We start from the raw sequence: 25,586 nt of genomic DNA on the forward strand, positions 1-25,586 counted from the left end.
TGGAGCCATTTGATGCAAAATAAATCAGCTTTGATCACATGAATAAATTACATTTTAAAATATGTTTAAATAGAAAGCAGTTATTTCAAATAGTAAAAATATTTTGCAATATTACTGCTTTGCTGTATTTTGGAACAAACAAATGAAGGTTTGGTGAACAGAAAACCATACTGTTCAGAAACTTTTGATTGGTAGTGTATCTAATAGTTATGAAATATCTACAATGTTTATTTATTCATTGTAATATACAGACATTTTAACAAAAAAAGTTTTGAAAAGAAAAAGCTGCATAACGGACATAGAAGAGTGAACTAATTTAATAATTGCACAGATCTCAACCAGTCATAACCCAAAATAACTACATGACACGTTTGATATTTTATAGATTTAATTTCCATAGGAATAACAATATTGATGAACATTTTTTCTTATTTCACAGTTAAGCCTGTTTTAAAAACATCTCAAGAAATATACTGTATAGAACAAAATAAAGAAAACATACAAAGTAACGTCACTTATGAGTTTGACTGTTGTGATGCAGTAGGCTTGTTCATTTTACAATGAAAACTGTTTTGGTTTCCAACTCTCTCACATAGCCTAATTTTCCCAGTGTTCTTCTGATTGTAGATTCAGAAACTTTGACTTTAGCTACGGCAAGACGAGCTTTCAGTTCTTTGGGCGTTATTTCTGGTTTCTTTGTGACTTCCTTGATGATTTTTTGTTCGACCTTTGTAGAGATTTTGGGCGGTCGACCGCTCCTGGGGAGATTCATCACTGTTCCGTTTGCTTTCCATTTGCAGACAATAGATCTGATTGTAGATCGGTGAATTCCCATCAATTTTGAAATGGATGTGTAACCTTTACCAGACTTGTGGTACAAAATGATCTGTTCTTTGATATCTTCTGAAATTTCAGTGGATCGTCCCATTATGCATTTGCCGACCCTTTGTGCTGCCAACTTTACTCCTATTTGATGGCTTTTATTATGAATGCTGCTTGCTTTCCTCCAATGGAGCTGAAGGGTGATTTGGGGTGTTCAACCACTTTAGCACGGTATCTGTGAAAAGGCAAACAAATCTTTCAAATCACTTTATTATTTATACAGCACATTTTTACAATGATTCTCTTGTTTGCAATTCATTTGGGGAAGTATTTGAAATATCCTCAATAAAAATACGCAATTTATTCATTGTTCATTAACTCGAGTGTATAAATTAAACGAATCGTTTAAATGAATCGAAACTTGACAAAATCGCTTTCAACTCAACTCAAAGATTCCCAATGTATGATAATTTCAAGATAATCGTTCATTTTACCTCAATATTTGCAAACAATATCAATACATTAGCAATGCAAGCTAACAGCTGGTTATAGCTTCAGTTGTTCTGCTGAACAGACCCTGAGGAGAAATATTAAGACATATAATGCTACTAAATATTACTATTAAAATAAACTACTAAAATAACACATTTATTACTCACCTGCATCCACGCATTTATGCTACTACTAGCTAACTAACGTTACCTCAGGAAAAAAAAAAAACAGTTGCCTTCTCTGTAAATGAAAAAATCTCCCACTTAGTCATATGTTATGCCCAAACGAAGTGGCTGATAGATAAATACAGATATTTAATCTTACCTGTGATTCTTTCTCACATAAAGCTGTAATGTGTTGAAGTTTACATGCTGTTTCTCTAGCTGCCTAGAGATGATGTTCTTCTTCTTCTTCCTTAATTTATTGGCGGGTTGCAAACCAACTGGAAAAGTGCATACCGCCACCTACTGTACCGGAGTGTGACGAAGATTGAACACCAGGGAGATTTTCTATATTCTGTTCACAGGACCACTATTTCTCAGTAACGTCATTAAAGGAGTAGTTCACTTTCAGAACAAAAATTTATAGATAATGTACTCACCCCCTTATCATCCAAGATGTTAATGTCTTTCTTTCTTTAGTTGTAAGAAAATGATGTTTTTTGAGGAAAACATTTCAGGATTTCTCTCCATATAATGGACTTCTATGGTGCCCCCGAGTTTGAACTTTCAAAATGCAGTTTCAAATGGCTCGAAACGATCACAGCCGAGGAAAGTAGGGACTTACCTATCAAAACGATGGGTTATTTTCTAAAAAAAAAAAAATTACAATTTATATACTTTTTAACCTCAAATGCTCGTCTTGTCTAGCTCTGTGTGTACCCTGTGTAGAGATTAAAAAGTATATAAATTGTAAATGTTTTTAGAAAATAACCCATCGTTTCACTAGATAAGACCCTTCTTCTTGGGCTGGGATCGTTTAGATCCCTTTGAAGCTGCATTTTGGAAGTTCAAACTCGGGGACACTATAAAAGTCCATTATGGAGAGAAATCCTGAAATGTTTTCCTCAAAAAACATCATTTCTTTACGACTGAAGAAAGACAGACATGAACATCTTGGATGACAAGGGGGTGAGTACATTATCTGTACATTTTTGTTCTGAAAGTGAACTACTCCTTTAAAGCTGTGACGTTAATTGCTTTTATGAAATTCTATTTCTGCCTTTAAAATATAATGCAGGGTAAATTCCATCATACCCAAAGCTTGCATATCTCTTATAAGCAATATACAGATATTAAAAAAAAAAAAAAGTTTTGAAAAGAAAAACATGCAATTGATAATCAACATAGAAGAGTAAACTAATTTAATTGCACAGATCTCAACCAGTCATAACCCAAAGTAACTACATGACACATTTGATATTTTATATATTTAATTTCCATAGGAATAACAATATTGATGAACATTTTTCTTATTTCACAGTTAAGCCTGTTTTAAAAACATCTCAAGAAAAACACTGTATAGAACAAAATAAAGAAAACATACAAAGTAACGTCACTCATGAGTTTGACTGTTGTGATGCAGTAGGCTTGTTCATTTTACAATGAAAACTGTTTTGGTTTCCAACTCTCTCACATAGCCTAATTTTCCCAGTGTTCTTCTGATTGTAGATTCAGAAACTTTGACTTTAGCTACAGCAAGACGAGCTTTCAGTTCTTTGGGCGTTATTTCTGGTTTCTTTGTGACTTCCTTGATGATTTTTTGTTCGACCTTTGTAGAGATTTTGGGGGGTCGACCGCTCCTGGGGAGATTCATCACTGTTCCGTTTGCTTTCCATTTGCAGACAATAGATCTGATTGTAGATCGGTGAATTCCCATCAATTTTGAAATGGATGTGTAACCTTTACCAGACTTGTGGTACAAAATGATCTGTTCTTTGATATCTTCTGAAATTTCAGTGGATCGTCCCATTATGCATTTGCCGACCCTTTGTGCTGCCAACTTTACTCCTATTTGATGGCTTTTATTATGAATGCTGCTTGCTTTCCTCCAATGGAGCTGAAGGGTGATCTGGGGTGTTCAACCACTTTAGCACGGTATCTGTGAAAAAGCAAACAAATCTTTCAAATCACTTTATTATTTATACAGCACATTTTTACAATGACTCTCTTGTTTGCAATTCATTTGGGGAAGTATTTGAAATATCCTCAATAAAAATACTTAATTTATTCATTGTTCATTAACTCGAGTGTATAAAGTAACCGAATCGTTTAAATGAATCGAAACTTGACAAAATCGCTTTCCTCTCAGCTCAAAGATTACCAATGTGTGATAATTTCAAGATAATCGTTCATTTTACCTCAATATTTGCAAACAATATCAATACATTAGCAATGCAAGCTAACAGCTGGTTATAGCTTCAGTTGTTCTACTGAACAGACCCTGAGGAGAAATATTAAGACATATAATGCTACTAAATATTACTATTAAAATAAACTACTAAAATAGCACATTTATTACTCACCTGCATCCACGCATTTATGCTACTACTAGCTAACTAACGTTACCTCAGGAAAAAAAAAAACAATTGCTTTCTCGGTAAATGAAAAAATCTCACTTAGTCATATATTATGCCCAAACGAAGTGGCTGATAGATAAATACAGATATTTAATCTTACCTGTGATTCTTTCTCACATAAAGCTGTAATGTGTTGAAGTTTACATGCTGTTTCTAGAGATGATGTTCTGCTTCTTCTTCTTCTTCTTCCTTAATTTATTGGCGGGTTGCAAACCAACTGGAAAAGTGCATACCGCCACCTACTGTACCGGAATTTGACAAAGATGCAACACAAGGAAGATGTTCTATATTCTGTTCATTCATAGGACAGAATTGAATGTCCTGCCTTTAAAATATAATGCAGGGTAAATTCCATCATACCCAAAGCTTGCATATTTCTTATAAGATCAGTTCTTTTCTGTTCATATTTTTAACACCTAATCAAAACATGCTCAACAGTTTCCATTGACACGTACTACTACTACATAAATCAAAATTATGCCGATTATATGGAGTGTTGCATTAATATTAATATTATTGCTCTTCTTCTCCTTATAAGATCTGCGGGACACTAAACGCATTGTATTGCTGCCCTCCACAGTCCATTTGATGAACTCCGCCTAGAGGTTAAAGGAGTAGTTCACTTTCAGAACAAAAATGTACAGATAATGTGCTCACCCCCTTGTCATCCAAGATGTTCATGTTTTTCTTTCTTCAGTCGTAAAGAAATGATGTTTTTTGAGGAAAACATTTCAGGATTTCTCTCCATAATGGACTTTTATAGTGTCCCCGAGTTTGAACGTACGAAATGCAGTTTCAAAGGGCTCTAAATGATCCCAGCCAAGGAAGAAGGTAAAGTCTAGAAGGGATACAGCTAAGGCTACTGGGCATGCGCACATCAGTCTAACGTTATTTTTGTCACACTGTACAACAATAATACTTTTTTTATATTATAGTAAGGGCTAAGTTTAGGGTTGGGGTAGGTGTAGACGTTAATAAAACACAATCTAATAGGTAGAACAATTAATTTCATTGTTAGTTTCCGGTCTGAGCTGTATACCCTCTAGCCACAACCAAGGAAGAAGGGTCTTATCTGGCGAGACGATCGGTTATTTTCTAAAAACATATACAATTTATATACTTTTTAATCTCTACACAGAGTACATATAGAGCTAGACAAGACGAGCATTTATAATAAGTATATCAATTGTAATTTTTTTTTTTTTTTTTTTTTTTTTTTTTTTTAGAAAATAACCAATCGTTTTGCTAGATAAGACCCTTTCTTTCTTTGGCTGTGATCATTTAGAGCCATTTGAAGCTGCATTTTGGAAGTTCAAACTCGGGGGCACCATAGAAGTCCATTATATGGAAAGAAATCCTGAAATGTTTTCCTCAAAAAACATAATTTCCTTACGACTGAAGAAAGAAAGACATGAACATCTTGGATGACAAGGGGGTGAGTACATTATCTGTACATTTTTGTTCTGAAAGTGAACTACTCCTTTAAATTCTCTCATAAAGTCCAGTGGTGTAAAAACCAGTCTATGATAAAGCTTTACAACAGCCTTTGTTGTTTCATAGTCCTCGTGGTATATCTTTGTATATGTCATTATCGTTAGATTGCCTCCCAAGATTGTTAAAGATCTAGATCAGATTCTTTATAACTTTATTTGGAGAAAAATACCACGTTATTTAAAAAAAAAGGTAATTTGTAATCCTAAAGAGCAATATAATACTCTTAATGACACCTTTAAAATGTGTTTGGAATGTATTTCCTAATTATATATTTAATACTCTGGGAGGCACAGACTTTTGAAATTTATTTTTTCTGTTAACAAAATTCCTGTTAAATTATCTGTTTTCCACAATACTTCATCCCACAACTATTTCATATATGATTTATAATTTAAAAACAAATCTTTATTCTATCATACTTGGTTCCATGAATGTGTTCTTTTACGTAATTCCAAAGAATGTGATGCTACTTTTAAAAAAACTGTATTTCAGAGGGAATCAGCATGGTTAATCTTTGTGGAAACATTTTCATTGAATATATTGATGTTTTTAAACAGTGTAGTAATAAGATTATAAGAAATGCTCTTCGTTCTGTCTTTACCCGCAGCAAGATTTTTTTTGTCTTTATTTAGTAATATATCTTGGGTTAAAGCAAAACAAAATTACGGAAGTGTCTTACGAAATACTTAATAGAATTTATCCTGCTAAGCATGTTTTGGTAAGATTTAAGCTTAATATTTCATATACAGTGCCTTGCAAAAGTATTCATACCCCTTCATTTTTACACATTTTGTTTTGTTGCAGCATTACGTTAAACTGCTTTAAATTACTTTTTTCCCACATCAATCTACATCTCATACACCATAATGACAAAGCACAAAACAGGTTTGTAACAACTTTGCAAATTTATTAGAAATAAAAAACTGAAAAGATCCCGTTGCATAAGTATTCATACCCTTTTCTGGGACACTCGAAATTTAGCTCAGGAGCATTCATATTGCTTCTAGATGTTACTACACTTCGAGTGGAGTTAAACTGTGGCAAATTCATTTGAATGAGTCTGATTTAGAAAGGCACACACTTCTCAGAAAAGGTCTAACAGCTGAAAATGCATGTCAGAGCAAAAACCAAGTCCTGAGGTCAAGATAACTGCCTGCAGAGCTCAGTGACAGGCAATGATCTGGGAAGAGTTCAGAAAAAAATCTGCTGCATTGAAGGTTCACAGAAGCATGTAGCCTCCATTATCCATAATGGAAGACGATTGGAACAACTAGGACTCTAGAAAATGTCTGCCAGCCCCCATCCAAGCTGACAGAGCTTGAGAGGTGAAAAGGTGAGGCAAAGAATGGCAGACAATTGCCAAATGCAGATGTGCAAAGCTTGTCACATCATGCCCAAAAAGACTTGAGGCTGTAAAGGTGCTTCAACTATGTACTGAGTTAAGGGTATGAATACTTATGCAATGTACTTATTTCATGTTTTATTTTTTATACATTTGTAAAATTTGCAAATCTGTTTTTTGCTTTGTCATTATTATGATGTATGGAGTGTAAATGAATGTGGGGAAAAACTCATTTAAAGCAGTTTAACATAATGCTGCAACAAAACAAAATGTGAAAAAATGAAGGTGTATGAATACTTTTGCAAGGCACTGTACCTGTGAATTTTGCGGTCAAGAAAAAAAAACATTTTGCATAGTTTTTCCACTGTATTTACTCAAGATTATTTTGGAAGGATATGGAATATTAACAGAAAAATGTAATCAAACATTTGAATCATAAAGAACATTTGTTTATTTTATCAGGAAAATTCCATATGCCAATTTTTTCCCATTTTATTAATAATTTTAAATTGTACGTAAATCTCTTGGAATAAACAAAAAACATGTAATGCTCTGAAAGCATTGACATTTATGCAATTTTCTTTCTTTCACTTTTCTCTTTTATTCTCTTCTTTTTCGCTGGCAGCTTATGCTAATTTCACATGATTATGTAAAACATCTGGTTCTTGAAACTCCAGATTCCAACAGCTCAGAAAACATGATAATTCTTGCAGATCGATGAATGGTAAATAAAACAATCTATTACTACTTCTCTGCATAAGCATCTGCCATCTGGAAGCTTGCCAACCATTGCCAGCCCATAATTCAGTGCACAATGCCCCAGTCTTAACCTAGTAATCACCAAACGAAACCTCCCCTCTAAATTTGTGATTGATGTGAGCTTTAATGCAAAACAATGTTTGCCTTTATTCCCCCCTTCCCATTCTTTCTATACCATAATTCTATTATTTTTTCCTGAATAATATTTTTGCACTCAACTCTTCCATACAACACTCTCAACTCAACTTATTTCTTGTTTATTATTTATGTATTGCTTTCTATGCCATCTCATCAGCCTCTTCATTCCCCTGAATCCTTATAAACAAAAATCCCCCTATATTTCCTACTTTAACCACCCGATTTAATGCAACAAGAATTTCAATCACTAAATCTAATCTAGCCTCACTCTTTCTGCCCTTTACTGCCATTAGTGCCACAGTGGAATCTTAGCATGTAACATTTCTTCCAGGTCTTTGTCTTTCCACCCACCCAAGGTGAAAAAAAAATGGTTATCAAAGTTATGTCTTTCTTTCTTCAGTCGTAAAGAAATAATGTTTTTTAACAATTTATATACACTTTTTAACCTCAAATGCTTGTCTTGTCTAGCTCTGCTTGTACTCCAGGTCAAAACAGTTAGGGTATGTCATTTTCTCCTCCAACTTCAAAATAGTCCTACATCGCTGCAGAAGTACCAACTCAGTGTTTACAAAGTAAATGTGCAAAAAAAAAAAAAAAAAGGTAAAACAGCAATGTAGGATGATTTTGAAGTTGAAGGAGAAAATGAGAGTTTTTCGTCATACCCTAACTGTCATGAACCAACATACACAGACTTCACGCAGAGATAGACAATACGAGCATTGGAGGTTAAAAAGTATATAAATTGTCAATTTCTTTTAGAAAATAACCAATCGTTTAGCTAGATAATACCCTTCTTCCTCTGCTGGGATTTAAAGCCCTTTGAAGCTACATTTAAACTGCATTTTGGAAGTTCAAACTTTCAAAATTCCTCCAAGAGCACAGCAATATCTCCCTGAGAAAGTCACAAAAGACCCAAGGACAACACTGAAGGAACAGCAGGCCTCTGCTTGCATCAATAAAGGTCATGACTCCACAATCCACTGGCCAAAATCTAAAAACTGCTCCCTCTCTAAAAACATTAATGCTTGTCTGAATGTTGCCTTGATGATCTTCAAACCTTTTTTGTGGACAGATGAGTTGAAAGTGAAACTGAAAAAAGAACATGATACACTCTTAAAAATAAACGTGCTTTAAAAGGTTCTTCACAGCGATGCCATGGAATTTTTGGTTCCACAAAGAACCATTTAGTCAAAGGTTCTTTAAAAACCATCTCTTTCTTACCTTTTTATAATCTGAAGAACCTTCTTTCGCCACAGAGAAACAGAAAGGTTCTTCAGATGTTAAAGGTTCTTTATGGAACCATTTAAACAAAAAAAGTTCTTCTATGGCATCGTGAAGCACCTTTATTTTTAAGAGTGTATGTTGGTGGCAGTGTGCTGCTGTGGGGATGCTTTGCTGATTTCTGTTCTCTACCAGAAAATCATATAGGAGAAAGTCCAGGAACTTTACACAGCTTTATGGATTGTTCAGCAAGACAAGGATGCAATGCAAAAGTAAGTAAACCCCTGAATGGCTCAAAGAAAGCAAAAAAATTAAAAAGTGAGCTCAAACGGGCATTTCATGCTGGAAAACCCCTACAACTAAACTGAAATGAACTGAAATAAAGCAGTTCTGCAAAAACGAGTGGTTTAAAATTCCACCATTGCGCTGTGAAAGACAGATCTCCAGTTAAAGGTAGCTTCCATAAAAAAATAAAAATATAAACTGTATGCTTTACTCAGGTTGCTTTTGTTTTATATTGCATGAAACATACAGAAAAACAGAAGAAATCCGAAGGGGAAAAACATTTTCACAACACCGTATGTTATGTTTCCACTAAAACTTCCAACATGACTTCATACACTTTTCCACAAATGTTCCAGTTTAGGCCCCAACCCAGTCATAACCCAAGTAATTGATTTAATGAACATTTTACATGCATGATTTGTTTATTATTTGTTTATAATATTAATGAGCATTACTTTTGTTTTGCTGTCAGGCCTCATACAATGAGATGAACAAAAATATTACTGCATTGTCTTATTGCACAGAACCACTTTAGTGAGTAAACAAAATGATATATATTATAAATGCATAAAAATATGAAACTATTCATGCCTGACACAGCAGTAAGTAAAAAAAAATGGTGGCATAATTAAATACAAGTATGAAATAAAGCCTTGTTGCAAGCCTGTTTCTTTATGGAATGAGAACTTCCACTTCTGCCACTTCTGTCTTTACAATAGTTTCCTCAAAAACTGGAGCATCTTCTTGCAGCTTCTGCTCCAACAAGAGCTGAGAATTTATTTTCTTCTTCTTCTTCTGTAGTGATTTTCGCCTTGATACTCTCTCACGATGCCTGATTCGGTCCAATCTCTTTCTGATTGTGGCCTCATGAACTTTGACTTCAGATAATGCAAGAACAGCCTGCATCTCTTTAGATGTGACCTCAGGGTTTTTCGCAACTTCCTGGATGATTTTACGTTGCGCCAGTGGCGAGATCTTAGACGGTCGACCACTCCTAGGAAGATTCATTACTGTTCCCAGCATTTTCCACTTGCAGATTATGGATCTGATTGTGGAGCGGTGAACTCCCATAATCTTCGAAATGGATTTGTATCCTTTACCTGCCTTGTGGTACAAAATGATCTTCTCTTTGAAGTCTTCAGGAAGTTCACTTGATCGTGGCATTATGCATTTGATGAATCTTCACAGGATGATCCAGGGTTACAGCAGAGCCCAAACACAAAGCATCTGTGAGAAAGCAAATAATAAAAGTCTTACATCAGCTTATGGTGGCATATAAGTGATGCAGATTTGTTGAAGAAGACACTTTTACTTCAGATTATGGGTATTGTAATGAAAACAGATTGTGAACGTCAAACTCCCTGAGTCTGGTTACCTTTAACCTTAGTTCAAGGCAAGACTTTCTGACCTAATAGCCCACGTTCATTAATGTGGGATAACTGTGGCATATCCACAGCTTAGTCAATATTGTCTGTTCTCTTCTTTTGCATTAAATCACTGTGGGCTGGATTAAAAAAATGTATGTATGCTTTTAAGACAACTGCAGTGCTGGTTAGCTTCAGGAACCTGGTAAAGTGACGCATACAGCATATTAATGCAAAGTAAACGCCTGACATGCAACAAACAACATATAATATTCACTAACTCCTCTAGCGTGGCGAAGCTTTTGATGTATTGTGTAAAACGGCCACTTCTTCCGTCAAATATCCATTGCTAGGTGTATATTATCCTGAAACCCGAGTGGCTGACACGTATTTAATCTTACCCGTTTGCAATGCAGCGCAGTGAAAGGGGTTGAGGTCTTTGCTGTCTGCAACTGGAGATTATTGTGATAGGAATTCCGTAGAGCGAGTGAAGCGTCATACGCCACAACGCAGAGAAAATACAGCGACCTCTAGTGTTCACAGAGAGATACAGAGACCCTCGTTGTTCACTAACGCCAGTTACAGTGCCTTGCAAAAGTATTCATACCCCTTCATTTTTTTCACATTTTGTTTTGTTGCAGCATTATGTTAAACGGTTTTAAATTACTGTTTTTCCCATATAATCTCATACACCATAATGCCAAACAAAAAACAGGTTTGTAACAACTTTGCAAATTTATTAGAAATAAAAAACTGAAAAGATCCTGTTGCATAAGGATTCATACCCTTTTCTGGGACACTCGAAATTTTGCTCAGGAGCATTCGTATTGCTTCTAGATGTTACTACACTAAATGCAGCTGAAAATGCATGTCAGAGCAAAAACCAAGTCCTGAGGTCAAGATAACTGTCTGTAGAGCTCAGTGACAGACTTGCGTTAAGGCAATGATCTAGGGAAGAGTTCAGAAAAAAATCTGCTTTGAAGGTTCACAGAAGCATGTAGCCTCCATTATCCAAAATAGAAGACGATTGGAACAACTAGGACTCTAGAAAATATCTGCCAGCCCCCATCCAAGCTGACAGAGCTTGAGAGGTGAAAAGGTGAGGCAAAGAATGGCAGATAATTGCCAAATGCAGATGTGCAAAGCTTGTCACCTCATGCCCAAAAAAGACTTGAGGCTGTAAAGGTGCTTCAACTATGTAGGCTACTGAGTTTAGGGTATGAATACTTATGCAATGTACTTATTTCAGTGTTTTATTTTAAATACATTTGTAAAATTTGCAAATCTGGTTTTCGCTTTGTCATTATTATTGTGTATGGAGTGTAAACTGATGTGGGGGGAAAACTAATTTAAAGCAGTTTAACATAATGCTGCAAAAAAAAAAAAAAAAAAAAAAAGTGAAAAAAATGAAGGGGTATGAATACTTTTGCAAGGCACTGTACCTCAAACTTTTTGACTCCAGGGTCCCCCATTGTCTTCAACAATATTTGAAGGTGCTTGACTTTTCAGTTGATTTCTTGGAAAAAACTATTTCTACTCATTTTCTACCTTTTATTCACTACACATCTTAACTACTTCAAAAGCTGCCCTTTTTCTCTTCTTTATAGAGTGCTTTTACAACGCGTCGTAAAATCTATTAGCCATATTAGCGGCAGTGAACGTAAACAATGGCAATGAACCGAACGAAACTTGCATATTTAACTGATTATCGTTGCTGAAAGTGGTCAGTTATTATCATGTTTTGGGTTGTACTAATCGGTCGGACCGGGATGAACAATTGGACTAATATCGACTACCAAAATAACAAATCAAGGAGAGGAGTGCAAAAACGGTCTGAGGAACACAAGACGTTTGTGGTTGGCCAAACTGAACTAGGATTTCCAGAGCAAGAAGTTTGACAACATTTGTGTTTGTTCATTTTAGGTCAGGTAGGAGAAATATTAGGCTAATATCTTTTTTAATGGAAATTAACCATGGTTTTATTATAGTAAAAGTGTACTAACCATGTTTTTTTAGCCCATTGATTACCACTGTTATAAGTTTGATCACAAATACCATGGTAAACTATAGTTAGTGTAACAAGACCATGGTTAATTTGTGGTTACCATGGTTTAACTATAGTAACCATGTGCTTTATCTAATCTGAGTTCTTGTCCTAACTACCCTGCTGGAAAAAAACACAATAGACATGGTCTCTTTTGGTTTCTATTGGTAATTGGTTGATTTTTATTGGTGTCTACCACTAAATCCTAATGGAATATGTCCCATTTTTTAATGGTTTTAATGGTTAAAAGTTGATGGTTTGTAATATTTATAATGGTATTGGTAGTGGAATACGTTAGAATTTCTGTGATGGTTTCTATAGTTTTTTTCAGCAGGGTATTCACGACTATCCCTAACAGCTAAAACCAGCCTTGGCTGGTTGGCTGGTTTTAGCTGGTCAGCAGGCTGGTTTTAGAGGGGTTTTGGCCACTTTCCCAGCCTGGCCAGGCTGGTCTTAGCTGGTATGGCTGGGAGACCACCAGCTAAAACCAGCTACTTCCAGCTTAAACCAGCTAAGACCAAAAGCTGTTTTTTTTTCAGCAGGGGTGACACTCGAAGTTTCCAATTTAAATATGGTTTCTATTTCCGCAAAGTTGTGGCTAGAACAACATACAAACTATGACAGTGATAATCTCAGGTGCTAATTATGTGCTTTATTCAACGTTAAACTTGTCTAACATGAGTGTGAATATCATATTGTGTGACATTTATAGCCATAATAAAAGCAACAACACAATAGATAGTTCTCACCTCAGATCTTGAAAATAAATTAAAGCAAACATGTATGTTAAAACTGCTAATTCAATGCGAACCAAAAAGTGTTTTCCATGACAAAGATGGTATCAGTCACTCAGTATGTAGTTTTAACAATGTAAAAAAGTTTTAATATTTATGAATTTGATTATAAACTTGTCCATTTTGGTGGGACGCAGTGCACTTCTGCGCTTCTGAATGGCTGTGATATATATTAGTGATTCTATCATGTCGCACTGCCGCGTTGCGTGTACTTAGGACACAGTGTAAGTTGTTCTCTATATAATTTAGCAGCTTCCACACAGTTTTTCTGTGGTTTAGACAGCATAACTGAGCAAAACAAATCATCAAGTAGTACATTATCTGTGCAATCCATGCTGTTATTGTTTACATTTGAGAATCACCAATATGGCCATGCATCTGGGTGACTGACCAAATCGTGACGTAAGTGCAAACCCTCTTTATAAGATTTATACAGGTTTGGAAAGACTTGAGGGTGAGTAAACAATAGCAGTTTTAATTTTTGGGTGAACTATCGCTTTAACCAATGTAATAGTTCGGCTAGACACTAGAACCTAATAATTCAGTTTAAGTCAACACAAATGTAGTGGAATTTTAAACAAATCACATGGCAGTTATTTGACATGCACTTTTTTACCTTATTTTATTTACTTTGCATAGGAACAGTAATATAGATGAGTATTTTTCTTATGTTTCAGCCAGGCCTTATACAGTGAGTTTAGGTACTGTACTACTCACACCTAACACAACAAAATGTAAAAATATGTCACTCGAAGTAAATACAGATAGAAAATACTTTGTTTTACACTGGGTCTCTTATCAGAGTGAGACTTCCACTTCTGCCACTTCTGTTTTTAAAAGGTTTTCCTCAAAAACTTCTTTATCTTCCTGTAGATTATCTTTAAACAAGACACAAGCATGCATGTTCTTTTTTGGCAGAGTTTTTCGTTTTGATACCGTCCCGCCTTTTCTAATTTGGCCCAGTCTCCGTCTGATTGTAGAGTCATGAACTTTGACTTTAGATGCAGCAAGAGAAGCCTGCAGTTCCTTGGATGTTATTTCGGGTTTCTTTACGATTTCCTGGATCATTTTGCGTTGTGTCCGTGGTGAAATTTTTGTGGGTCGACCACTCCTGGGAAGGTTCATCACTGTTCCATATGTTTTCCATTTGGAAATTATAGTTCTGACAGTGGATCGATGCAGTCCCATAATTTTAGAAATAGCTTTGTAACCCTTACCGGACGTATGGTAAAAAATGACCTTTTCTCTTACATCTTCTGGAAATTCCTTTGATCGTGGCATTATTGCTGAATCTTTGTGCTGATTGTAATAGATTTGTATCAAAATCAGGTTGATTTTGACCAGTGCTGTAGGGTCAGTGTCGTTCCCAACCGCTTCTGCAAGGTATCTGCAAAAGTTATAAAAAGACTTAAACAACAATTATTGGAAGTACTGAACCCAAACTTTTGAGCGGCACATTGAAAAACCATCAAAATGTTCTTAATAAAGTCAACCTCAATCAAAAGAGGCTCCAAAATATGTGACCCTGGACCACAAAACCAGTCGTGAGTGTATTTGTAGCAACAGCCAACAATCCATTGTAAACATTAGGATATTACATAAAGATCATGTTCCATGAAGATATTTTGTAAATTTTCTACCATAAATATACAAAATCTAATTTTTGATTAGTAATATGCATTGCTAAGAACTTCATTCGGACAACTTTAAAATCGATTTTCTCAATATTTAGATTTTGTTTGCACCCTCAGATTCCAGATGTTCAAATAGTTGTATCTCGGCCAAAAGTGTCCTATCCTAACAAACCATACATCAGTGGAAAGCTTATTTATTCTTTTAGCTTTCAGAATTTCACAACAATAATTATGATTGGTTTTGTGGTCCAGAGTCACATATATGAAATATACACACACGTCTACTCTACATTGTTTTTAGCAACAGCACTTAAAGCAAGCGGCTGGTTAACGATCTCCACTGTAACTGACACCCAATAAAACGAAACGAAAAATGAAAAATAAACTAAACAAAATCTGAGATCTTCTAAGTAAATGCAGTTATAAGTAAAACGGTAATCTATTCACGTAAACCGTTTCTTCTTTCTGTAACTGCATGTTCTAATTGACATGGCCTCGCAAAAACTACACACAAACATTTAGGATAATCTTACCAGGCAGGTCTGTGTCCCATAAACTGAAAACATCCGAATACAGGACGCATTTTGACGCAAAATGTAAACTCAGCCGAGATGTTCTGGCAGCTGACTAAATTCCGTTTCATAAGAGTCATCAACGTGTCAACATAAGAGACCCATAGTTTCCACACTATTGTGGACCTTTTATATGCATACCATGCAGTAGCCTATGTGGCAAGCCGTTTTGAGATTTAATCTATTACCCGTACTAGTATCTATTTTCATGTGACTAGTACTTATTTTTTAGATGCTAGTATCTTTTCCATACTAGTGCTTATTCATTAGATAGTGCTTATTCTTTACTAGTACTTATTCATTAGACTAGTTATTAGATACTACTTCTTATTTATTAGATACTAGTACTCATTCATTAGATTCTAGTACTTATTCATCAGATACTACTTATTCATTAAATACTAGTATCCATTTAATAGGTACTCGTACTTATTCATTACTAGTACTTATTAAATAGCTAGATACTGGCACTAATTCATTAGATATTAGTAACTAGTAACTATTAAATAGATACTAGTAATTATTCATTAGGTACTAGTATTTATTTATTAGACACTATCTTTTATAATTATTACTAGTAACAATTCTTATTTTACTAGTCAGTTCTGCTTTTTTACTCGTCTTATGTTATGACTAGTCCAAATGAAACAGTAGAGTTCAATTAAACATTTTACTAGTAAAATAAAAAAATCTTACTAGTAACATTTCAAATAAGTACTAGTATCTAATAAATGTGTACTAGTATCTAATGAATAAGTACTAGTATCTAATAAATAAGTACTAAGTAATGAATAAGTACTAGTATATTTAATAGGTACTAGTATCTAATGAATAAGTACTAGTATATTTAATAGGTACTAGTATCTAATGAATAAGTACTAGTATCTATTTAGGTACTAGTATCTAATGAATAAGTACTAGTATCTAATGAATAAGTACTAGTATCTAATAAATAAGTACTAATGAATAAGTATGTCACGTAATGATAAAGGGTCTGGGTCCAAGTGCAGGTAAGTAATGATTTTTTAATGATAATAACAAAACTAAACAAACAAAAAGCCAACACGGCGTAACTGAACATAAACTTAAACATAAACTGAACAAAACAAGAACGAGGTCAAGAGCTAGATCAGGAACATAAAATAACATCAAGAACACAAGACAATGCAGACATGAATGCGGAGTGAGTAGTGGGATCTCTTATAGTCCAGATAGTGATTGTGAACAGGTGTGCGTGTAATCAGTGCAAATGACAAGACAAACGTGAACGATAGGGGAGTGCAGTGCCAGGGGAACAGCGACCTCGAGAGGCTGAGGGAAGACCCACAGCCCCGATCATGACAAAGTACTAGTATCTAATGAATAAGTACTAGTATCTAATGAATAAGTACTAATGCATAAGTACTAGTATCTAATGAATAAGTACTAGTATCTAATAAATAAGTACTAAGTAATGAATAAGTACTAGTATATTTAATAGGTGTCAGAATTATGTCTGTGTTTTGTCCTGTCCTGTTCAGTTCTCCTAGTGTTTTCCCCCCATGTTTCTAGTTCATTTGGTTTAGTCCCTGTTTTCCCCCTTTTGAATTAGTCCTTTTGGTTCCTTCTATGCCCATATTTGTATTTCCCCCTCGTTATCTTGTTAGCTTGTTTGTGACCACGCCCATGTTTCAGTGTATTTAAGAGTCTGTGTGTTCACTCCCCATTTGTCCGTCAATGATTCTGTTACCTCTGTTTGCTTGTTTTCATGTGCTCATCTTCTACTCCTGGTTTGTGTTTGTTTGTATTAGTTACAGTGTTTTATTTAATAAATCTTTATTCGTTCATCTACTCTGGTTCTCCTCATCATTCTCCACTCCTCAACCCCGCCTGGATCGTGACAGATTGACGGACCAAATACTGAAAGATGTTCCAGGAGGAGCAGATCATGAGGATTCGGCAGGCGGAGAGGCCGTTGGAGCAATATGTTGAGGAATTTTTGAGCGTTTGTCATCTGGTGAGTTGGAGTGATGCTATGGTTAACACGTGTTTTCTAATGGGGCTAGACGATGATCAGTTGTTCTGTTCGATTACTCCTGTGGATCGCTGCAAACCTGTTGCAGAATTTATTAACCATGTCCTGGCCCTTAATCATTCCAATTTTTATGTCGATGTGGAAGATTCTAATCTTCCCCCCATTAGAAAACACGTGGCCACTCCAGCTCACCATCAGCCAACTTCCTCTACATGTTGTTCCAACGAGCCCGCAGTTTCCGGTCTTCCCTCGCTCCCTCCAGATCTCCATAGCTCCTCCCTCATTGTCAGCCCAGATCTCGCGGCCAACCCTCCAACGTCATGGCCAAGTTTGATGGCTAGCGTGCTAGACCCACCATTGAGGTCAGTACGGGCCGTCACGCCAGCTCACAAGATGGCTGCCACGCCAGCTCACAAGATGGCTACCACGCCAGCTCACAAGATGGCTGCCACGCCAGCTCACAAGATGGCTACCACGCCAGCTCACAAGATGGCTGCCACGCCAGCTCACAAGATGGCTACCATGCCGGAATCTGCACGCAAGATGGCTGCCACGCAGGAGTCGGCACGCAAGATGGCTGCCACACATGAGTCTGCGTGCAAGATGGCTGCCACACATGAGTCTGCACGCAAAATGGCTGCCACACAGGAGTCTGCCCGCAAGATGGCCGCCGTTCCAGAGTTCCCGGCCAAGATGGCCGTCGTTCCTGAACCCTCGGCCAAGATGGCCGCCATACCTGAGTTCCCGGTCAAGATGGCCGCCGTTCCAGAGTTCCCGGCCAAGATGGCCACCATTGCTGAGTTCCCGGTCAAGATGGCCGTTGTTCCAGAGTTCCCGGCCAAGATGGCCACCGTTACTGAGTTCACGGCCAAGATGGCTGTCGTTCCTGAACCCTCGGCCAAGATGGCCGCCAAACCTGAGTTCCCGGTCAAGATGGCCGCCATTGCTGAGTTCCCGGTCAAGATGGCCGCCGTTACTGAGTTCACGGCCAAGATGAACGCCGTTCCAGAACCCTCGGCCAAAATGACCACCCAACCTGAAATCCCGGCCAAGATGGCCACCAAGCCTGAGTCTGCACCCAAGATGGCTACCGCCAAGTCAGAGTCTTCGCTGGTTCCGCCCAGCCTTCCAGTGACTGCGCCGCCAGGGCACCCTCCAGTGACCGCGCCGCCAGAGCGCCCTCCAGTGACTGCGCCGCCAGAGCGCCCTCCAGTGACTGCGCCGCCAGAGCGCCCTCCAGTGACTGCGCCGCCAGAGCGCCCTGCAGTGACTGCGCCGCCAGAGCGCCCTCCTGTGACTGCGCCGCCAGAGCGCCCTCCTGTGACTGCGCCGCCAGAGCGCCCTCCTGTGACTGCGCCGCCAGAGCGTCCTTCAGTGACCGCTCGCCCAGAGCCTGCTCTGCCAGAGTCTCCGCTGGGGTCGTACAGTCCTCCAGAGCCCGCTCCTCAAGAGCGCCGTCCAGAGCCCGCTCCTCAAGAGCGCCGTCCAGAACCCGCTCCTCAAGAGCGCCGTCCAGAACCCGCTCCTCAAGAGCGCCCTCCAGAACCGACGCTGTCTCCAGCGCGCCCTCCAGAGCCAGAGCTGTCTCCAGCGCGCCCTCCAGAGCCGGAGCTGTCTCCAGCGTGCCCTCCTGAGCCGGAGCTGTCTCCAGCACGCCCTCCAGAGCCGGAGTTGTCTCCAGCGCGCCCTCCTGAGCCGGAGCTCTCTCCTGCGCGCCCTTCCGTGCTCTCCTGTGTGGACTATACCCTAAGTTCCCCCAAGAAAATTTTGGGGGGGGGGGGCTACTCCCCTGATCGGCCATGGCTACCTGAACTGTTTACCCAGCCATGGCCACCTGGACTGTTTACCCGGCCATGGCCACCTGGACTGTTTACTCGGCCATGGCTTCCTGAGCCTCCAGATCCGCCATGGCCTCCTGAACTATTGTCCCGGCCATGGCTTCCTGAGCCTCCAGATCCGCCATGGCCTCCTGAACGATTGTCCCGGCCATGGCTGCCTGAGCCGCCAGATCCACCATGGCCACCTGGACTGTTTACCCGGCCATGGTGTCCTGAAACCCCAGACCCACCATGGCCACCTGAGATCCCTGATCCGCCCTGGAGACCACCTCTATGTCCTCCTAGCGGTCTCCAGGGCGCCCACCCTCCCTCCCCTTTGGATGTTATTAGGCGCGGGACGCGCCTTCTGGGGAGGGGGGGGGGGGTAATGTCAGAGTTATGTCTGTGTTTTGTCCTGTCCTGTTCAGTTCTCCTAGTGTTTTTCCCCCCATGTTTCTAGTTCATTTGGTTTAGTCCCTGTTTTCCCCCTTTTGAATTAGTCCTTTTGGTTCCTTCTATGCCCATATTTGTATTTCCCCCTCGTTATCTTGTTAGCTTGTTTGTGACCACGCCCATGTTTCAGTGTATTTAAGAGTCTGTGTGTTCACTCCCCATTTGTCCGTCAATGATTCTGTTACCTCTGTTTGCTTGTTTTCATGTGCTCATCTTCTACTCCTGGTTTGTGTTTGTTTGTATTAGTTACAGTGTTTTATTTAATAAATCTTTATTCGTTCATCTACTCTGGTTCTCCTCATCATTCTCCACTCCTCAACCCCGCCTAGATCGTGACAATAGGTACTAGTATCTAATGAATAAGTACTAGTATATTTAATAGGTACTAGTATCTAATGAATAAGTACTAGTATCTATTTTTTTTTTATTTTTTTTATTTGGAGTGCAAAAACATACATGGTAAATGCAGAAACAGAAACAACAACAACAGAAACAATACCAACAAAAAACAAAAACAAACAAAAAACTATACTAACAACAACAAAAAAACAACAACAATGATAATAAATGAGAAATGAGAACAAGACAATCTGAATAATAATAATGTATAAGTAGTAGTAGCAGTATAGGTAGTATTAGCATGTTCAAAAATAATAGAAATGGCCATAAATCGGAGTAACAATGACATGACAATGATGATACGGTTAATATTTTGTGATGACAGTAACAGTAATATCAATAATAACAGTAATCATAATAATAATAATAATAACAGCAATAATCCCAAGGATGGTGATTACAGTATGATGTTGTGATGATGGTAACAGTAATATCAATAATTATAATAATAAAATAATAATAATAATAATAATAATAATAAATAATAATAATAAAAATAAATAAATAAATAAATAATAATAATAATAATAGTAGTAGTATTAATAACAATAGTAAAGTTTGAGTTGTAACAATGATATTTTGTGACGATGTTTTGTGATGAAGGCAACAGTACTATTACTATTAATAATAATAATAATAATAATAATGATGATAATAATAATGATATAATCACAATAGTAGTTATCTAAATATATGTATGCAGGAAAATATACTAATGAACCATACCCAACACATACCACACCTGTCACAAACGGGACGACCAAGAGTGAGGATCCAAATGCAAGGCTTTATTAGGATAATCGTAGACAGACAGACAGGGTCGAAATCACCAGCAAACATCAACAGCGAAGATAATCCAAGATCGTAATCCAATAAACAAGCGTGGGTCAAAAGCCAGGTGAGCAGTCCAAAGCAAACAAATGAAATGAAAACAAGAAACAGGGAACTATGGCTAAGACTGAGAAAACAAAAACAGAACTATGGCTAGGGCAAGGGGAAAACAACAAAGAAACTAGGAAAACCTGGGAACGAGGAATAACGCTTGGTAAAGTCCGCAAATGCAAATCAATACTTCGCAGTGTGAGTGTGTGTGTAGCTGGCTTTTATGGAGGACAGACAGGAAGTAACCAGCGAAGCAGCAGAGGGAGCAGCAACAGTCTGTGAGGGGCAGGGCTCCCTCTGCTGGCCTGGTGTGACATAGCCCCCCCCCAAGGAGCGGCTTCCAGACGCTCTAAAAAAACAACAGGAAGAAACAGTCCAGGGGAGCGGTGGGGGGGCCAGGAGACTGAGGCAGAACAGGTTGGGCAAAAGCCCTCCAGAGCAGAGCAGGAGATTCAGGAGCCCTCCAGGGCAGGGCTGGAAGCGGAGCAGTCCTCCGAGGCGGAGCAAGAGGCTTAGGAGCCCTCCAGGGCGGAGCAGAGGGCGGAGCAGGAGGCGGAGCAGTCCTCCAGGGTGGAGCTGGAGGCGTAGAAGCCCTCCAGGGTGGAGCTGGAGGCGGAGCAAGAGGCTTAGAAGCCCTCCAGGGCGGAGCAGGAGGCGGAGCAGCCCTCCGGGGCAGGGCAGGAGGCGTAGAAGCCCTCCAGGGCGGAGCTGGAGGCGGAGCAGCCCTCTGGGGTGGAGCAGGAGGCGGAGCAAGAGGCTTGGGAGCCCTCCAGGGCGAAACAGGAGGCGCAGAAGCCCTCCAGGGCGGAACAGGAGGCCTCTAGGGCGGAGCAGGAGGTGCAGGAGCCCTCCAGGGCGGAGCAGGAGGCGCAAGAGCCCTCCAGGGCGGAGCAGGAGGCGCAGGAGCCCTCCAGGGCGGAGCAGGAGGCGGAGCGGCCCTCCGGGGCGGAGCAAGAGGCGGAGCGGCCCTCCGGGGCGGAGCGGGAGGCGGAGCGGCCCTCCAGGGCGGAGCAGGAGGTGCAGGAACCCTCCAGGGCGGAACAGGAGGCGCAGGAGCCCTCCAGGGCGGGACAGGAGGCGCAGGAGCCCCCCAGGGCGGAACAGGAGGCCGCATCATGGACTGGGACCTGAGGAGAGCAGAGACAGAGGAGGCAGACAGAGCAAGGAGAGAGGTAGAGAGTTCATGGGGGAAGGTGACCTCCCTAGTCGTGACTAGGCAGACGAGAACTTCAGGAACGGCTTTCGTGGTCGTGTCAGAGACGACAGGGAGCCTAGGCGGTGCAGGCACAGTGTGAAGCCTTGGCAGCGCAGGCAGAGCAGGGAGTCCTGGCGGAGCAGACAGAGCACGGAATCTTGGCGGAGCAGGCAGAGCAGGGAATTTTGGTGGAGCAGACAGAGCGAGGAGTCTTGGCGGAACAGGCAGAGCAGGGTACCTTTGTGGTGCTGGCAGAGCGTGAAGCCTTAGAGGTGCTGGCAGAGCGTGAAACCTAGGCGGAGCGGGCAGAGCGTGAAGCCTTGGCGGAGCGGGCAGAGCGAGAAGCCTTGGCGGAGCGGGCAGAGCGTGAAGCCTTGGCGGAGCGGGCAGAGCGTGAAGTTCCGCTATGTACGCCACCTCCGAAGGAGGCATAGGCGCAGCGGACATGCGTGCAGAAGAGCTCTCCAGAGCAAACTTGTGGGCAGACTCATGGGCAGAAGAGGCCACTAGGGCGCAGTGTGCAGCCCACACACTCAAAATGGCGATTGCCATAATAGGTAACGCAGTTGGCAGAGGAATGCCCTCCGGGTCAGTGGACGTGAGGCTTGGGAGCGTTGGCTCTGCGTGACTTGGGAGCGTTGGCTCTGCATGGCTTGGGAGCGTTGGCTCTGCATGGCTTGGGACCGGTGGCTTGGGTGAAACATGACCTGGCTCAGGGTGTTCGGGTGAGTTGTGATCTGGCCTGGAAGGAACTGCTGTGACTTGATTGGGCGTGACAGGAGTAGCAGTGACTTGACTTAGCTTTGAGGGAGTGGTTGTGACTTGAGTTGGCTCTGGGGGAACAGCTGAGACTTGACCTGGTCTTGCTGGGACAGCGGCGGCTGGACATGATTCAGGAGATACTGCTGTGTCTTGATGTGACTCTTGAAGTGGAGTTGTGTCTTGATTTGACTCGACATGAACAGTGACTGTGACGTGACTTGTCTTGGCAGGACCGGCGGCTGGTACAGGTTCAAGAGAAGCAGACATGGAATGAACAGGCTGTGGCTTGGCTGGTGTGAGCGCTGTCTTGGCAGACGAGACGTTAGTAGACGCTTGTTTGGCTGATGTGGCGTTAGCAGATGCTGGCTCGGCTGATGTGGCGTTAGCAGGCGCTGGCTTGGCTGACGTGGCTTTAGCAGATGCTGGTTTGGCTGGCGTGGTGTTGGCAGATGCTGGCTTGACTGACGTGGCGTTAGCAGGTGCTGGCTTGGCTGACAGTAAGGGACCAGCTGAACGAGCTGACAGCAGTGGGGGGTCCTCCAAGCTAGACATTAGTCTCTGATACGTCCTGGAAGGGTGAGAGTCTGACGCTGTAGCCACCATGTTAATAACAGACTCAGGTATGGCGGCCATCTTGCGTGCAGGTTCAGGCGTGGCGGCCATTTTGTGTGCAAGCATGGGCGTGGCGGTCATCTTGGGTGCAGGTTCTGGCATGGCGGCCATCTTTGCAGCAGGCTCTGGCGTGGCGGCCATCTTTGCAGCAGGCTCTGGCGTGGCGGCCATCTTTGCAGCAGGCTCTGGTGTGGCGGCCATCTTTGCAGCAGGCTCTGGCGTGGCGGCCATCTTTGCAGCAGGCTCTGGCGTGGCGGCCATCTTTGCAGCAGGCTCTGGTGTGGCAGCCATCCTTGCAGCAGGTTCTGGCGTGGCGGCCATCCTTGCAGCAGGCTCTGGCGTGGCGGCCATCTTTGCAGCAGGCTCTGGCGTGGCAGCCATCTTTGCAGCAGGCTCTGGCGTGGCGGCCATCTTTGCAGCGGGCTCTGGCGTGGCGACCATCTTAGCAGCAGGCTCTGGCGTGGCGGCCATCTTGTGAACAGGCCTTGGGATGGTAGCCATCTTGGGGGCAGACTCTGGAGTGGCGGCAGCCATCTTGTGATCGGGTTCGGGGATGGCGGCCATCTTGTGAACAGGCTTGGGGGTGGCAGCCATCTTGTGAACAGGCTTGGGGATGGCGGCCATCTTGTGATCGGGCCTTGGGGTGGCAGCCATCTTGTGAGAGAAGTCAGACGTGGTAGATTTCTTGTGAGCTGGGTCCAATCGGGTGACCATCTTGAATGCGGACTCAGGAAGGATGGTCATTCCGAAAGCTGATTCGGGAAAGGCGGCCATTTTGTGAACGGGCTCCTGAAAGGCAGACATCTTATGAACAGGCTTTGAACTAGCAGACATCTTGTGCTTTGACTCTGGGCTAGTAGACATCTTGTGCTGTGGCTCGAAGCTAGCAGACATCTTGTGCTGTGACCCTTTGAGTACTCCCACAGTGAACGGAGATCCACAATATAATAAGACAAAGTCAATAAATTGTACGAGGGTCCAACTAGGGTCCTCATCGGGTAAACATAAACTGATGTCAGTGTCCAACCCGCTCCAAAAACATTCCTTCAACATAAATTCGTCACAAGGTGCCAGGTGACTGTACGTAATAAATTCCTCAACATAACATTCGATAGGACGGCCATCTTAAAAAATGGAGCTGAGGAAACTTACGGGGTTGGACAGACTTCCTGCTGAATCCATTCTGAAGGGTGGTTCTGCTGGTGGATAAAGCCGCTGGATCCGGGTTTGGCGAAGTATTCTGTCACAAACGGGACGACCAAGAGTGAGGATCCAAATGCAAGGCTTTATTAGGATAATCGTAGACAGACAGACAGGGTCGAAATCACCAGCAAACATCAACAGCGAAGATAATCCAAGATCGTAATCCAATAAACAAGCGTGGGTCAAAAGCCAGGTGAGCAGTCCAAAGCAAACAAATGAAATGAAAACAAGAAACAGGGAACTATGGCTAAGACTGAGAAAACAAAAACAGAACTATGGCTAGGGCAAGGGGAAAACAACAAAGAAACTAGGAAAACCTGGGAACGAGGAATAACGCTTGGTAAAGTCCGCAAATGCAAATCAATACTTCGCAGTGTGAGTGTGTGTGTAGCTGGCTTTTATGGAGGACAGACAGGAAGTAACCAGCGAAGCAGCAGAGGGAGCAGCAACAGTCTGTGAGGGGCAGGGCTCCCTCTGCTGGCCTGGTGTGACAACACCTATCCGAGCTTCTGTGTCAGTGTGCATGTGTTTTTTTTTTTTTTTTTTTTCCTCCTTCCTCTTCTCCATTCAAGGCAACATTGTAGACATCATATGATGTATGTAAGTTTGAATTCAAGTGGTGCATTAAAAGAAGAGTGCGGTGCATTAAAATCAATATGTGGTGCATTAAAAACATGGGTGGTATTTGTTGGGTGCAGTTTTAATTTATT

At 40.9% G+C, this 25,586-nt stretch overlaps 1 long non-coding RNA gene across 1 annotated transcript; it reads right to left on the reverse strand.

Moving 5' to 3' along the window:
- Positions 1–370: 370 nt before the first annotated feature.
- Positions 371–1,728, reverse strand: LOC141300991 (uncharacterized). The gene is made up of 2 exons (XR_012342078.1): positions 1,639–1,728; positions 371–1,057 (listed from the first exon to the last, which is right to left on the reverse strand). It is a non-coding gene; the product is annotated as an uncharacterized lncRNA (long non-coding RNA).
- Between the last annotated feature and the right edge of the window lie 23,858 nt (positions 1,729–25,586).

This window comes from Garra rufa, chromosome 24 (genome assembly GCF_049309525.1).
Source record: "Garra rufa chromosome 24, GarRuf1.0, whole genome shotgun sequence".
Taxonomy (NCBI): domain Eukaryota; kingdom Metazoa; phylum Chordata; class Actinopteri; order Cypriniformes; family Cyprinidae; genus Garra; species Garra rufa.